The sequence below is a fragment of the Scylla paramamosain genome, chromosome 12 (assembly GCF_035594125.1).
Source record: "Scylla paramamosain isolate STU-SP2022 chromosome 12, ASM3559412v1, whole genome shotgun sequence".
NCBI lineage: Eukaryota > Metazoa > Arthropoda > Malacostraca > Decapoda > Portunidae > Scylla > Scylla paramamosain.
The window spans coordinates 25,870,634-25,888,772 of NC_087162.1; the positions used below are offsets into that span (position 1 = coordinate 25,870,634).

The window sequence follows — 18,139 nt, forward strand, 5'->3', positions numbered from 1 at the left end:
CACTGTATGTAGTTAAAAAGATAGTTTTTATTTAATAAATTTCAAACGGGAAGAGAAGAATTAGAACAAAATCATATACTATCCCCTTGATAGAACATCAACTTCTTGTGGTGAAGAAGCTTGCAACTTATACCCAATGATGTCTCAATGGAGCTGGCTTTCCAAAGAGATCCACCGACCCGTTGACTGAAATGTTAATTATGCTCCTACAACGATAGCATGATTGTGGCGTCACAGACAACATAGTTATAATTCAAAATTAAATTTTAAAATCGAGTAAAAAAATCTTTATATCTTGAACGGAATACTAATACTTGAAAAAAAAAAAAGTTTTAGTAGAAGCCTAGCTCTCCACAAGGAGAAAATTTCAGTATGATGTGAGGGAGCAAAGAAACGAGACGACTTCCCTTCAAGGTTGCCGTGCCCAGAATGAATGATGCTGTGTATTTACTTCTCGTTCGAATCTATGAACCCCGGTTCCAACCATCAACGATTACAGTCAATATGAACCAATTGGTAAGTGGAAATTCGCTGTGTCCGAGGCGACGATCCTTCTTTCTCTCTTCTATCTTCTCCTTGGCAAGGTGGAGAGGAAGCCGTCCTCATTCTCTATACCCCACCTCGTCTGCTTCAGGTTCCTCTGAGCTGACACTGGTATTGTAGCTTCATATAGATCTGCTTCTGTGACAGCCTCCCTTCATCATATAACCGTTATACTGCACTCAACGCTGCTCTTTTTTTTTTCTTTTTCCCCTTCTTTTCGTCATTGATTTCCTCGTCTCTGTTTGGATGAACTGCCTGCTCCAGGAAGAAACGAGGTCTTTTCTGCTTCTATAAATTTCACTTGAGGTAAAATCACTCTTGATTGTGTTTTCCTGGCGTCAACCGTTAATAAGTTGTTATGCGAGTTAAACAGCCGAAAGGTATTTAATTCCTGATGGTTTAAGCTACCTCGCCCGCATAAAGCCTGATTACAAGGTTATTCCATTCCTATGCCTCTATTAGTTCAATAATACCACTTCTCCGGAGCTTCTGGATTTCCCTCGCTTTTTTTTTTTTTTCCTTGTTTTTCTTTTTTCTTTTTTTTTTTTTTACGGAACTAGCAAAGGAGGCCGACGTAACTAAAGTTATTTTGGCATTACATCCTCCTTGGAAACTTCTGATGACTGGCAAGTGTACTTCTTGACTAATATGATTAAAAAAAAAATCGTCCTTTTGCTGGGATCACTGTAATTCCAAGCTAGAAGACATCGAGTCCCATAATAACTTTCATTGCAGATGTATTCCGCAATCATCGTTAATCATTGCAGGTGTATTCAGCTTTAACGATCGTTCATTATAAACTCTCACAAAGGTGTTTGCTACCTCTAAGGGAATCCGTCTTACGCCATAAAATCTTTTCATTATGGGCATAACTTATAACTCCTAAAATTATCCTTTTGGAGATTGTACGGCAAATATAAAAACAGTAGCATCAATGTCCGCTTGTAGTTCCACGGTCTTTTTTTTTCCGATTTTCTACTAAACCTTGCATAAAAGAGCTCAACTTTGATGTTTCGAATCCTCATGCGTCAACACAGTCAATTTCTTAGTCAGCGGAGACATCTCGTTTTCTTTGAATCTACGACATATAACTTCACAGTGATCACCTATCCTACCCCTTCAACAACAGGTATTACTATCTGAGGGATAGCCAGACGCCGTAGTATGATATTCTTACCACGATTCGAAGACCTACAGTCCTGCGTTTGGGCGGCTCGCGTCTTGACAAGCACCGTGCGTCACTCTCACTTAATGATTCCTTCAGCTCTTTGTCAAGGACGCTTTTCTTGAAACTACTTACGATAATGTTCCTAAAAGTTCTCCAACCAAGAGCGTGTGTTCGTAAGACACTGATTGTTATAGGAGCTGCGATTGCGTGATATATCTGTTTCGGAGAACCATTTCGAAGCAGAGAGGTATTTCAATGTATTAATTTGTACTTATTTATAAATCCACAATAGTTCTGAATTATGCTGTATGCAGCAGGAATTGTTGCATATGGTTTTGATTGGCAATTCTACATATATCTGCGTTTATCTTTTAGGCATGTGTGTCCGTTTAGCACCTTGCACGAAGTAACCACGCCTTTGCAAATAATGATTTAGTGTTTACTACACACACACAACCACCGTGGACCACGAGCAGCTTCTTCATTGCAACTCATGCTGACATTCATTCCACCAAACAGTTTCCATTATGAGTTGGACATGGATACTTTTGTTTCATTCTGACATACTGTATTTAGGCACATCATGTTATTAAGATAATTCTTGTTTTCTAAGAAGCACATTGTTTTTGTCAAAATGATAATCAGACAAAACTAACAAACTACATGAAGGTGGGAAGTCATGAAACCGTTTTCCAAGCCGATACTCGCTGGCTACCCAACCCTGACCTGTATATATATACGAAGCTATCACAGATTGCCTTACTCACAACATCGTCTGTCCTTGCCTTTATAGGGTGTCTTGTAAAGTGTTGAGATGAAGTTGGTAAGTTGCTTTCCCTTTCATTAAAAGCTCATATATATATATATATATATATATATATATATATATATATATATATATATATATATATATATATATATATATATATATATATATATATATATATATATATATATATATATATATATATTATTCAACACGTGGTCAAGGAGCTCACAATTAACTACCATATTTTAGAGTTCGATCTCTACTATTTTGTAAGGCTCATACAAGTTAACAGAAGCACGTGTTTCAACAAACAAAATTAAACACTCAATCTGGAGGAGGAGGAGGTGAGAAGAAGCACAGGTGTGGGGAGGGGGGCGGGGTGGGACGAGTTTATTCCCGACTAATTTCGTAGAAAGCCTCTTCAGGGGAACTGAACTGTTCCCCTAAACAAGCTTTCTGCGAAACTAGTCGGAAATAAACTCATTTCCCAACACCTGTGTTTTTTTCTCACCTTCTCAAACTTAATTAAAGTAAATTGAATCCGTGATTATTTTTCTGCAGCATGTGGTGATTCTTGCCGTGCTGGTGATGATGGCCACGCTTTTCTCAGTTCATGGCCTGCCTGAGCCGAGAGCAGACCCTAATCCTGATCCTAATCCTATGCCTAGTCCAGTTGCTGACCCTGTAGCTGGTCCTGGTCCAAACGCTGATCCTGAGCCCAACCCTTGGAAAAAGAGGCGTTATGGAGGTGGTCGCAGACGCTGCTGTTATGGTTAGATATGACAAGTCTTTCACAGGCTGAGATTATGTATTACCCCAATAATGGTTACTGATATACCATTCTTATAAGTAATAAACATATCCTTTGTACCATTATCAAAGATGTATTTGGGATAAATATAATGAATATACATAAATGCCCTCTGAATGACATGCTGCGTACCTTGGCGTGGCATGGCATGTAAGTTACTGAAATCATGCCACAAATCATGCAGGAAGTGAGCCAAGCTTTGGCTAAATGGGAAGAGGTCAGTTGGGAGGAGATCTCAGAAACGGTGAGAGAAAGCCATACATGTACTTTGGATGACATCAGGATGAAGAAAAGAAGACAAGGAAACCTGGTGGTGGAATGAGAAAGTGCAGGATAGCATAAAGAGGAAGAGGCTGGCGAAACGAAACTGGGACAGATATAGGGACGAGGGAAGTCTTCAAGAATACAAGGAAATTTGTAGCATAGCGAAGAAGGAAGTGGCAAAAGCGAAGGAAAAGGCATATGAAGAGTTATATGAGAAGTTAGATACTAAGAAAGGGGAGAAAGACCTCTACCGACTGGCCAGACAGAGAGACAGAGATGGGAGGGATGTGCAGTATGTTAAAATGATAAAGGATGCAGACGGAAATATACTGACAAGGGAAGAGACTATACTAAAAAGATGGAAGGATTATTTTGAGGATCTGATGAACATCGAAAATGAAAGGGAAAGAAGGTTAGAGGAGGTGGAAGAGTTAAATCAGGAAGTGCCAAGGATCAGTAGAGAAGAGGTGAGGAAGGCTTTGAGGAGGATGAAGGGAGGTAAAGCAGTAGGCCCAGATAAGATACCAGTGGAAGCATGGAGGAGTTTAGGAGAGATGGTAGTGGGTTGGCTAACCTGACTGTTCAACGGAATCTTGGAAGGCGAGAGGATGCCAGATGAGTGGAGTAAAAGTGTGCTAGTGCCAATTTTCAAGAACAAGGGAGATGTACAAAGCTGCAACAACTATAGAGGAATTAAGCTGTTGAGTCATGCAATGAAGATATGGGAAAGAGTCGTAGAAACGAGATTGCGAAGAGTGGTGAGGATCAGTGATGAGCAATTTGGATTCATGCCAGGTAGAAGCACAACGGACGCAATATTTGCTCTGAGGATGATGCATTGTGTGTTTATAGATCTAGAAAAGGCTTACGATCGAGTGCCGAGAGAAGAGCTGTGGTATTGCATGAAGTACTCGGGAGTGGCAGAGAAGTATGTGAAGGTGGTGAAGGACATGTACGAAAACAGCGTAGCAGCAGCAAGGTGTGCTGCAGGAATGACGGAGGGTTTCGGAGTAGAGGTGGTACTGCGCCAGGGATTGGCTTTGAACACCTTCCTGTTTGCAGTACTGATGGACAGACTGACTGATGAGGTCAGACAGGAATCCCCACAAACTATGATGTTCGCAGACGACGTAGTGATCTGTTGCGAAAACCGGGAAGTGGAGACAGAATTAGAGAGGTGGAGATATGCACTGGAGAGAAGGGGGATTGAAAGTGAGCAGGAGCAAGACTGAGTACATGCGTCTCAAGGGAGGTGATGGGGAGACAATAAGGCTACAAGGTGTGCAAATGATAAAGGTTGACGAATTTAGATATTTGGGGTCCACGGTAAAGAATAATGGAGACTGTGGTAGGGAGGTAAAGAAGAGAGTGCAAGTGGGATGGAATGGGTGGAGCAAGACGACAGCAGACATGTGACAGAAAAGTTTCCGCAAGAACAAAGGGAAAGATTTTATAAAACAGTAGTGAGACCCGCCATGCTGTACGGTATGGAAACAGTACCACTAACGAAAAAGCAGGAAGCGGAGTTGGAAATAGCGGAATTGAAGATGTTGCGATTTGCTCTCGGGGTGGCGAGGATGGATAAAATCAGAAATGATTACATCAGAGGAACAACACACGTACGTCGGCTTGAGGACAAAGCAAGGGAGGCTAGGCTGAGGTAGTTTGGATATGTCAGGAGGAGTGACGAGAGGTATGTGGGGAGGAGGATGCTGGACATGGATCTACCTGGCAGGAGGAAGAGAGGGAGACTAAAGAAAAGGTTTCTGGATGCTGTGAAGGGAGACATGATGTAAGTGGTGGGAGTGACAGAGGAAGGCGCAGAAGATCTAGCGCATTGGAGAAGAGTGATCCGCTGTGGCGACTCCTAAATGGGAGCAGCCGAAAGAAGAATATATATATATATATATATATATATATATATATATATATATATATATATATATATATATATATATATATATATATATATATACAGTAAAATCCCTCTTATCCGGCATCAACGGGACCACCGACATGCCGGATACTTGAATATTGCCGGATACTTGAATAGAAGTGAAATTATGTCCACAATCACCACCCTACACTCACACATCTTACCATAACAAAGATCAGCTGATCTTAATCAGCAGTTGATAAATAAATAAATAAATAAAAATAAAAAAAATCCCTCATTGGTTTAGTTTTGTTTCATTTAGTATTTTTTCCTTACATGTTTTCTTTAACAAGATTATAAAGATAACAAGTGACAAAATGTTATTCTCAAGATAAACAGGCTTGAGTAAGTCGATGGTATGCTTACATGTTACAATGATTTCAGTGTGTGTGATAACTAGGATTTTATGTTTTATATTTAGTTATTCATTATTTTGCGAATAAGAATATACCCTTGGATTATTGGTTGTCTACACTGAGTCTTACTGAGAAGCTGAACAGGATTCGAGAGAGCAGGAGCAAGTTACTAATAAGACAGACTGTAGGACGTGCAAAATTATAGGCTTTCATAAAATATATAAATAAAGTAAGAAAAAAATGTTCAGAAGTAGCGCAATTTAATTTTTGGTTAAAATGGATACTTTGTTACCGAACCTCTAAAGAAAGAATTTATACGTATGTAGTAATGAAAACAATTTGCTAAGTACAAGTTGCTGAATTTCAAATCCCGCAAAAAAAGAGGCTTGAAATTTTTTACTAATGTACATTTTTCTTATATGTATGTATGAAAGACCATTTTGCCTATTCTCATATTTTCTACATATTTCTGTATTTAATTCCCAAATGAATTCAAAGGGAAGAAATTCTCCTTCGGAAATCCCCGGTTCAGTGGTTACGTTGCCATGCTCACATACAGTTGACGGGCCCAGTATACCAATGATGGTGAGAGGACAGAATGCTAATGAAGACCCTATTCAGCTAGCCTTTGTTGTTCACCATACAATGTTATTGTTACATTTGGATATTGATATAAGCTTCAAAAACTGAGAAATACATGTGATATTATGGATTTTTGCGAGATAAGAGGTTCAGATAATTAAGTACGTTTATCACATGGTCAGAATGCATTTACCTAACAATTCCAAAACTGAGGAGGACTATGAAAATACAATAGAAGTTCTAAGATATAGAATATACTTTAGAAGCGTCAACTTCGTCAACCTGAATGACTTAGGCATCGCTTACTCTTACGTATTATAATACACTAAGCTTAATTAAGGAAAACGAGGAATTTATCAGGATTCCTTTGTCGTCCATTATGTATTCATTGTTTTAATGTACTGTCATAAAAAATTTTAACGACTATAAAAACGAAATAGACAAAGGTAAACACACATAAATTAAGTAAATCGAGCAAAACTAAACGACCACAGACAGAATTTCATACCCCAAATACTAGTACACTATATCAGTTGTTCCCAGCCTCTTCAAAATTCATGCATCCTTCCGGGAGCTTCTGAGAAATTCTTCTCACCTCGCCCTTTCCTAATATTAAAACTAAAAATGTACAAATGAAAGTATTACACAAAGAAAGTAGCCATTCGGTCCTAATTAAATGCCATACATCATAACACAAATGTGTAATATTTAAATCGCAATTTAGATTTAGATTTAACTCTTACATGGCGCACAATTTTCTTCCTAAAACATCTATTCTTATTGTGCACTCTTATACACGCTTGCCTCTTTATTTCCATGTACCCTTGAAAATAAATAAATAAATGCACCGCTCTGCTACAGTATTACAGTCTCTCTCTCTCTCTCTCTCTCTCTCTCTCTCTCTCTCTCTCTCTCTCTCTCTCTCTCTCTCTCTCTCTCTCTCTCTCTCTCTCTATTTTTTTTATTTTAACATAGGTACATTATCACCCGAAGGCGCACTGCCGTGTGCAACCTATTTTAGGGGCGGGACACAACACACAAATATAAATATAAAGATATATACATATATATACATTCTTTATGGACTCATGTTAATATTGTTAGCAGGGGGGTTGGGAACGAGCCCCTCCAGTGGTGTGCTGCTAACTTCACGTCCTGGGTATCCATCCCCCTGATATGAGGGACGGAGGACGCGAAGACGTTCCACAGTCTGGAGACTCGCCCCCAAAAGGTGCGCTGGTGTTGGCTGGAGCGGGAACGCGGCACTTCCACTGAGTCACCACTGGATAATACCGTTCTCGTGTCCCGCGAGGTGACTCTGGTGGGCAGCCGTAGTCCCGCCAGATGTGGCACACCCTGCACCTGTGCCTTGTGGAACACCACAAGGGCCGCCACGTCCCTGCGGTGTTCTAGCGTGTCGACGGGAGCCTCAGGATGGGCTGGGGCACCTGCTGCTTCCAGCAGCGCCCGTCGCTGGATGCCGTCGAGCTTGCTGATGTGTGTGGCAGCACAGGACATCCAGGAGAGGGCGGCATACTCTAAATAAGGCCGTATCTGGGCCTTGTAGAGCAAGAGCCTCCCTCTCCTGTCGAGCAAGTTGGCCACCCTTCTCAAGGAGGAGACTCGGTGTGAGTCCTTAAGGGCAATGTGTCTGATATGGCGGTCAAACCACAGCCCTCGATCCACCTCCACCCTCTCTCTCTCTCTCTCTCTCTCTCTCTCTCTCTCTCTCTCTCTCTCTCTCTCTCTCTCTCTCTCTCTCTCTCTCTCAATTTCAATTAAGTGGTAAATTCGACTCAATGAAGTGAGGTTTAGAAAGAGAGTACTAGTCATTTCAACCCATAACCATGATCATGACGGTGATTCTTGAAGGCTAAACACTTTCTGCCCCTAGTCCCTATCCGGTCCCTACCGTCACTTTTTGTTTTCTCTGTCTTTACCTCATATATAGAGATTTATTTTCCTGAAAACCGGAAATGGGATGCGAATGCGAGTAATATATATATATATATATATATATATATATATATATATATATATATATATATATATATATATATATATATATATATATATATATATATATATATATATATATATATATATATATATATATATATATATATATATATATATATATATATATATATGTATATTAGTTCCATTGCGAAAATTATCTTTTGTTTATGTGATGATCTTGAATATTAGATGATGACCTCGAATATCAGAACTAGGAGTCCTTTTTTCAAATTGTTTCGTTCCTCTATCCGTCGGTTCTCTCAGAAGCGAATGACTACTGCATAATAAGTACATCCACGTGATATCAAAGTCTCCATGCCCATTACACGGCTCAAATGAAAGCTGGTAAAGGTGTCTCAAAATTAGCCCGGCAAGTTTAAAATGTAATGTCAACACTAATTATATACGTATATGAATGGACTACAAATTGTCGGAATAAAGTTTTGGTAGGAAAACAGATATAAAATTATGGTACGATGGAGCAGATAGTGGTCTCTTGATACCTTCTCGATACCTGCCGTCACCCACACAATCCTATATAAACAGGTGGTGCACCCATGTGCCACAAACACACACACGTTTACTGTTCTTGGCACTGCTTTATACTCACGGGATTCAAGTCACCATGAAGCTGGTAGGTTGTGACGCTGTTTGATAAACACCTTTTTTTTTTATTGTTATTTAACGTCTTATCCATACACAGTGTACAAGGCAAATTAATTGCATTAATTTGCCTTAGAGTACACACACACACACACACACACACACACACACACTCTAAAGCAAATTAATGTAATTAATTTGCTTTGTAGACTATATATATATATATATATATATATATATATATATATATATATATATATATATATATATATATATATATATATATATATATATATATATATATATATATATATATATTACATTGAGGTATGTGTGTGCTTTAAGGCAAATTGATATAATTAATTTATTAGCTTGTAGAATGAGTATTGATAAAACGTTAAATAAGTAAAAAAAAAAAAGAAAGTCACTTAGCAACGATTATTGTATTTCTAAAAGTTATTAAAGAAGTATAGAAGATTGCATTTTCATCATATTTTGTAGGTCTTTCATCATCCTTCGTTAGCAAAGTAATTCTTTAGCCATGTTAGGTCGAGTATTGTATGACTAAATCATACAATGCACATGTAAATCGTTAGTAAGTTTCAAGATGTCGTGTTTACGTATGTTACTTAATATCAAGGGTATTATGACTGATAATCTAGCACTTTTGCAGCTTTTGACCTTGTGATTCTTAGCTTCAGTTTGCTTCACACTCATGACAACCTTACTCGAGTTTTCATGTTACTTATACGTCGGTACTGCGGACAAGATGTGATTGTTTTAGGATTTACTGTGTGTACTTAGTTCATGTGATCGTGAATGTTTGATACTTGTATTTCTAGTAACAAACAGTGTCTTATTGTGCTGTGAACCTAATAGCCTAATTTTTGTGAAATAAACAGCTTCGTACTGTAACTTGAACAGTCGAAAGCTTATTCCACTTAGAGCATGCTAGGGTTGGCAACATCATGTATCTGCGGTCATTAGTAATGCCTAAACGCTGCTGTCTAGTTAGGCCCGGTTTACACGACGTTTTTACGGATTCCATTTCCGTACACCGTCCAACAGTGACATCACCACCGTTTCCATTCGAGCGACTGTAGTAGGAACCAGGCTCCGTTTCTGCCTCCTCTTGAACGGATGCCGTCGAGCGGAAGAGATGAACAAGTTCAACTTTGTACAGAGAGACGGGTAGTGTTGCACGTACTGATATTTTGAACGTTCTACGTATGATACTCGAGTACATGGAAAAAAAAAAAGTTATTGAATTACAGCCTTGTAATGTATTAATGTTATATTGTAAATTAAACATTTTTTACACTTAGTGGAAAAAGAGTTGCGTGAGGTGCGACACAGCGCAAAGCATGTGAACACAAGCACAAGGATGGACTGGACAGGTTTCAGCCCAACAAACTGCAGAAACGCAACAAGCCTCACTCAGCAGCTATAGTAATGCCAGTGTATTAATAATTGACAACCACACAACCGAAAAATACTAGTATAGCCTTCCTCTCCACCATATCGTGCATTAATACAGCAGACACTACTGCCACCATCGTGCCTTGTAGGATTCACTAGCGTGTAGTTACTTGTATTTCTTTACCGTGCAATAAATTACACTCTTTTCCACCTCACTGGCCTCTCTTCGTCAGCTGCGAGCAGCAAGTGGGCAAGAAGTATACAAATTCCTTGTCGAAGAGGTCTCTTCGCGCTGCCACGTTGACAGAGACATAGGGATAAGGAGACAGCGGCCAACTCCTCCGTTCAGTATGGACTCCGTTTTTATGACATCATTGTTGGGCGGTGAACGGAGACAGAATGCGTAAAAACGGACTAGTGTAAACCGGGCCTTAGCAGCGGAGCTCATAAGAACTTTACAACTCCGAGTGACCACTTCAGGAGCTACAAGTCAAGCATTCCGCTTTAAATTGATGCAACATAGAGAGGAAGCTTACTTCTGGTGTCGCCAAATATTATCTTAGTATAACATCATATAGAAGGGCGAGGTTCGATAAATTGTTTATGAAATAGGTATGAAAATATATAATCATGACGGACACTCTAGAATTCAGATTAGCGCTTACTAGATATTAATAAATGACTAAATAGATTGAAATATCAGTAGTTTTTTTTTCTACCATTTGCAGGAGCCTCTTTTACATAATAAGTAAATAAATAAATATATAAGTAAATAAATTTGAAGAATAATAAACTCGCCACCTTACAATCAAGAGGTGCCCTTTGCGCAAACTAAAAACTAAGTTATGAGCTACTGCGAGATAATACTCATAGCAGCTCATGCAGTAAAGAGAGTATAGAAGTTTACAGGTTATTGAATATTTATTGTTTATGATTTTTTTTCTCTAATGTGTGTGTGTGTGTGTGTGTGTGTGTGTGTGTGTGTGTGTGTGACATGGAGATAATTCTGCGTTTACCTTGCAGCTATTTCTGGCCATGAGTGTGCTGTTGGTTGTACTAGCACTGATGGAAGTCACCTCGGCGTTCCCAAATCCGCTACCAGATGCTTTGGCCGACCCTGAAGCTGAAGCTAATCCTGGTCCATTCTTCTTCTTCAAAAACTATCGTCCATATTATTATCGTCGCTTCTACTATTACTACTAATGACTTACCATTAACACTTTATCCAAAAGGAAATAGATACTGAGGAGCCAGTCTTAATTCCAAAGATATTCTCAGAAATTAAACACAAGAAATGGACACACACACACACACACACACACACACACACACACACACACACAAATCCATGGGCATTTATATGAAAAGTGCACTGTTTCTTTGCATGTTTTCAACGCAGCATGCGAATATAAAACATTTCTTATTTCTCTGAAAGTGTAGTCTTGTTTTATTAACATTACTTATTAATAATTTGAATGATGTGATGGATTATGTGCTTAAAAATCTCACAATATGTAGCATATCAATTTATCCTTGATGTCCAGTACGTAGAGAATAATGGGAACTGATATAACAAGAATTACAGATGATAAAAAAAAATAAAATAAAAATTTGAACGGAAGTCCACATCTTTATGTATAAATATAGTTGCATTGAGGGCATTTAATTATAGTTCAGGAAGACACTGATGCAGTGCATCTGTGGGAGAGGCCGAGAATAGGCTTATATACGATGGCGGCTTCTCTTCTGTTACATGCAAGATTTATTTTCATTTGAATAGATGTCACCTGTGTAGAAAGGAATCTCTGAGAGAGAGAGAGAGAGAGAGAGAGAGAGAGAGAGAGAGAGAGAGAGAGAGAGAGAGAGAGAGAGAGAGAGAGAGAGAGAGAGAGAGAGAGAGAGAGAGAACAAAAAATTACTTTTACCATATATCCTTGGGTTATTTTGTTGTGAGTGATATTCCTGGAATTTCAATTCATACCTAAGTGAAACACGTTTCAAGAGCTCAGCGAACGTCTCAGCAATGGTATTAGCAACATTAATATCTGCTACAGTATGTCCATTTATTTTAGGAGCAGTTGGAGTAATATAGGTACTATTATTCCTATTATTCGTCAATGATTTTTTAAACCAAACTTCTTGTCTTATCCATTCCTACGCTGATGATGTCACCTTGCACTTTTCCACGTCTTTTCATAGACAAGGAATAAAACAGTTCACGCAGGGAAGCCACAGAACGGCTGACTTCTGATCTCTCTAAAATTTCTGAATAGGGCAGTGCAAACTTGGTATTGTTCAATGCCTCAAAAACTCAGTTCTTCCATCTATTAACTCGACACAACTTTCCATTCAACTATCCCCTCTCCTTCAATGACACTGAACTGTCCCCCTCTTCTACATTTGCTCTGTCTGTCCTTTTCTTATAATCTAAACTGGAAACTTCACATCTCATCTCTACCTAAAACAGCTTCTATGAAGTTAGGTGTTCTGAGACGTCTCCGCTACTTTTTCTCACCCCCAGCTACTAACTCTGTAAAAGGGCCTTATCTTTCCATGCATGGAGTATGTTTCACATGTCTTGGGGGAGGGGGGGGTTCCACTCATACCGCTTTTTTAGACAGGGTGGAATCAAAAGCTTTTCGTCTCATCAACTTCTCCCCTCTGACTGACAGTCTTCAGCCTCTTTCTCATCTCCACAATGTTGCATCTCTAGCTATCTTCTACCGCTATTTTCATGCTAACTAGTCTTCTGATCTTGCTAACTGCATGCCTTCCTTCCTCCCGCGGCCTCGCTGCACAAGTCTCTTCTTTCTCTCACCCCTATTCTGTCCATCTCTCTAATGCAAGAGTTAACCAGTATTATCAGTCATTCATCCCTTTCTCTGGTAAACTCTGGAAGTCCTTGCCTACTTCTGCATTTCCACCTTCCTATGACTTGAATTTCTTTAAGAGGGAGGTTTCGAGACACTTATCCCTCAATATTTGACTACCACTTCTGACCTTATTCAGGGACTGGCATCTCGGTGGGCCTTATTGTTTTATTTGTTGCCCTTGGCCGGTGTCCCTCCTACATAAAAAAAAAATAAATAAATAAATAGATAAAAATAAATAACAAATAAACTAATAATAATAATAATAATAATAATAATAATAATAATAATAATAATAATAATAATAATAATAATAATAATAATAATAGATAAATAAATAAATAAATAAATAATAATCATAATCTCCAGATATCTTACAAAATTGTGACATGGGTGTTTGGGTAATGACACAGAATCGAGAGGACCCGGGTTCTGATCCCGTGGCCAGACTTTAGGTGGGCTTCTTTGCTGTTCACCAGCAGTGATTAGGTACGTGTAAGCCTGAAGTTGAGACCTGCTGCTTAGGTAGGAGAAAGAAACTCTGTAAAAGAAAATATATATGAGGTAACCTATTCATCCCAGGTCTGGTATACTTGGTTGACCGCGCCATCTGACACCCGCAGTATTAAATTTTAAGATATTTGTCAATGGTTAATGTATGCTTAAGATGTGATGTGGATGTTAATATGTTAGTTAGTTAGTGGATTTTCAGCTGTAAGGCTGTAAGATTAATAAACCGATTATTATTATTATTATTATTATTATTATTATTATTATTATTATTATTATTATTATTATTATTATTATTTTATTTATTATTATTATTGTTATTATTATTATTATTATTATTATTATTATTATTATTATTATTATTATTATTATTATTATTATTATTATTATTATTATTATTAAAAGAGACTGGAATTTCTTCCATTCTGCCCTTTCCAATCGCCAACGAGGAACATAAAGCTACAGAATATCATAAAAGAAAGGCAAAACACTAGGATAGTGATCATTCCTACGCAGGTCTCCTTAGACTCTCACATTAAAGTCCAAACCATTTCATTTCTCTCTTTCCTTCTTTCATTCTTTCATTGAAAAGAAATTTGTGGACGGTTCATGACGGTGCATCAACAAACCGTTAAAATGGTGAAAGTCGCCTTTCACATCATGGCAAACTCATACATTCAATACACGTTTCAATACATAGAGGAATAACAGCTTGGAAATTTTACTAACTGGACAGTGACGGTACTTCGGTGCCTTTGTCATTGTAGCCAGATGATACTGTTATAATCCTCTCACTCTCATTGCATCTGTAATTTAAGGACTTTTTATTTTTAAGCTACTTGTAATTCATGTTACTTGTGCCCTTAAAGAAAAAAAAAAAAAACGCAGATAGTCCTTGGCGTTACTGGCATCTGTGAGTGTAGAAAGTAAACATGCACCGGGGACTGCGTACTGATGGCGAGGATGTAGGGAAGAATGTCGGAGAAGAAAGCCGAACACAATAACGGTTCCTTGCATAAAATTGCTTTCACATTCATCTGTTGTAGTTGTTTTAGCGTAACGACTTTCTGTTTGGTATTTTCTTTACCTGATTTTTGTCTCATTAAGGTATGGCGCAAACCACACACACACACACACACACACACACACACACACACACACACACACACACACACACACATACACACACACACACGTGCACGAATTACTTTCATATAGCTATTAACAAAACTATTCTTTGCTTGATTGGAAATTAGTGCTTGATAATTTTTTTTTTTTTTCATTAACCATATTTTTTTTACTTTCCAGTACTGTTTTGTAAGGAGTAGGCGTGGGATTGTTTTTGTAACGCTTGCTATACTGACTCTCATCTGAGAACAGGGAAGTGTATCGAATTCTGCGTTTTAAAGAGCAAAATAAATCTAGATTGTTTCAGCTTAACCAAAGTCACAAAAGCTAAAAGAAGTAAATTTCATAGCAGTAGTACAAGCGTAAGCTGGTGACCAAGATAACGAAGTGAACACCGTAGCAGACGTTTGCCGTAACATAATTCTACGTTTAAAACTGAAGCACATGACTAGGATAAATAAGACGTTAAATAATATTAAAACAAATTACCAGCAAACACTGTAAATAGGTAAAGTTAACCAATATATATATATATATATATATATATATATATATATATATATATATATATATATATATATATATATATATATATATATATATATATATATATATATATATATATATATGTAAATAAATGTAGAAATAAATAAGTAAATATATGATATTTAAAGTTGATATGTTCGCTCCTAATGCTCGTAATACCATGCGACTCCTCTGTCGCCAGGTGATACCCATCGTGTTCTCTGATGGAGACACGGATGCTTCCCCATATTACGTCATAAGTGAAAGGAAGCAAAAGAAAGTTCTCATACATAACACTTTCTTTACACAACTGAGGGCCCGCTTCTCCTCAGGATGTTGTTTACCTATAAGAATTTTTCACAATTTTTACTGATCTTCCGTACTAATTACGGCCATACGTCTTTAAGACCACCTACCTGGTGACGTTGAATAATTATGCCCTGGCAAAGGCTTATTACTTCCGGTGTGACGAATCAGAAGTATACGACATACAATTTGTAGTTCTGACGTTAAATAAAATTAGAATACCCAAGGCTTCTTACAAACTGTAATGATTACAAGACACTAAAGATACCAGAAGTGGTGGCCTCTTGAAACCAGTCGAGTATCCCCACACACTTGCCACAGCATATATAAAGAGTACCTTTAGTTAAAGCTGTATTCCTGCATCTCCCTTTCTCCTATCACCATGAAGCTGGTAGGTTCCTTCGCTTTGGTTGTGAAGTTGATCTTGGATATTCTTTAAGTACAAGTGGTCACAATACCAATTCTCAGTACTAGACTTAGCTGATGTGACTGATTTTGGGTAGGACAGATTTGGTCTAGAGATTTACCCTATCTGATACTCAGATTAGCCTGCCTTGGAACATTCTTCAGACCACAATTTACGAAGCACCGCTGTAGATTGATGTTCATTAAGTGCCTCCCGTTGGACGATGCAGCCACTAAAAATGTACTTCTAGTTTGTGAATTTATCTACTAATCTCTAAAGAAGAAGGTAACTTAAATAAAAAGCTTGCCTCCCCCCCAACACTACCCAGCACACAAACATATAGCGCACTCAGGCTATGTAGAATAAAAGTAGATGTGTTAGGGTTGTTTGTGAAAGACGTGTCTAATAGCAGTGGATTAAGTGAATAGCATGTATTCAAATATTATTTTTCTAGAATTGAATTTCGTTTGATAGACTTGAATTTTGTGTTTAATATCACAAAAATAAAACAAAAAGTTGCAGTTGTGAAAGTAACATGTATCACAGTGATATCAATAAAAGGAAAAGGCAGTGACTAAAGTCAATCAGCGCTTGGTTTATCAGTTTACTCAGTGTGTGTGACTTGAGTTTACATGAAAGAAGTATAGTCGTGGTAGACAAGGATTACTCGTAGGGACTTTTTAACTGGTATAAAATTGTTTCATGTTAATGTTTTTCACTAGTACAGTGTTTCTTAACCTGGGGTACTAGCACCCTCCAAGGATGCTGAAGTAAATTTCAGGGGTGTCCTGGGAAATGCTGCATATATCGCGGTGCAATGTCAGTGTTCCTTGCTACTGATACTAAAGGATGCTTTTAACGAGTGTACTTTTCATTTGATAAACTAACTTAATTTTTAACTTTCTTAATGCATTTTAGCATGGTGATAGAACGCACTAAATTTTTACGAACATTCCACTCTTTGGTAGGAAGTCTGTGTCACTAAGCTTTGTCTTACTGCCTAGATGTGATTATAAGGGGTGCTGAGGTCGGAAACTTGTGTGTGTGTGTGTGTGTGTGTGTGTGTGTGTGTGTGTGTGTGTGTGTGTGTGTGTGTGTGTGTGTGTGTGTGTGTGTGTGTGTGTGTGTGTGTGTGTGTGTGTGTGTGTGTGTGTGTGTGTGTGTGTGTGTGTGTGTGTGTGTTTACTAGGCTTCGTGTTTTATCTTACAGGTGTCACTGATCATGATTGTGCTGGTGGCCGTGCTGGGTCTGGTGGAGGTCGCGTCAACGTTGCCCAGTCCGCATCCAGTGGCTAATCCTGATCCATTTTTCATTTATAAGAGTTATAGGTTCCCTCCTTATTATTATCGCTTCAGAAATATTGTCTTTGGTTAAAAGAAATCATCTATGTTCAAGTGTGAAAAAAAAAAAAATATCACTAAGTCAGTTTACTAAGAGTAATCAATTAATTAGAAAAAATAAATAAAAATAAAAATAAAAAAATAACACTTAGTATATATTAAAGACTGCGCGCGCGCACACACACACACACACACACACACACATTATATATAGGGAGGTGTACAGGCACAACAATGAAACCATACTGAATTTATTCTTCGTGACGTTTTAGGATATTCAAGCGCCTCATCTTTATGCAACGTTAGAAATAATTAGAAAATAATAAAATATGAACCAAAAAAAAATACTTTTCTAGTGAAGATGCCAATTAAGGAACAATCACACTGTTATTTTTACCATGGATCGTGTCTATTGGTGGAAGAGACACAATGCATAAATTATGCTATTTCCTAAGGAAGCAAAATCTAAATAAATGCAAAAACTAATACAAACCACACCTTAATTGAGGAAGGATACAGAAAAGAAATTTTCATACAATATTCAAAGAACATTAAGTTTTACAACAGTGTGAAAAGAGTTAAT

The 18,139-nt window shown here is 37.9% G+C and overlaps 3 long non-coding RNA genes across 3 annotated transcripts; all 3 read left to right on the forward strand.

Annotated features, from left to right (window-relative positions):
* The first annotated feature begins 2,457 nt into the window (after positions 1-2,457).
* On the forward strand, positions 2,458-3,397 carry LOC135105954 (uncharacterized). The gene is made up of 2 exons (XR_010271073.1): positions 2,458-2,534; positions 3,042-3,397. It is a non-coding gene; the product is annotated as an uncharacterized LOC135105954 (long non-coding RNA).
* A 5,574-nt stretch (positions 3,398-8,971) lies between these two features.
* Positions 8,972-12,091, forward strand: LOC135105959 (uncharacterized). Its single transcript, XR_010271076.1, has 2 exons — positions 8,972-9,082; positions 11,494-12,091. It is a non-coding gene; the product is annotated as an uncharacterized LOC135105959 (long non-coding RNA).
* A 3,424-nt stretch (positions 12,092-15,515) lies between these two features.
* On the forward strand, positions 15,516-17,901 carry LOC135105960 (uncharacterized). The gene is made up of 2 exons (XR_010271077.1): positions 15,516-16,200; positions 17,426-17,901. It is a non-coding gene; the product is annotated as an uncharacterized LOC135105960 (long non-coding RNA).
* Positions 17,902-18,139: the final 238 nt, after the last annotated feature.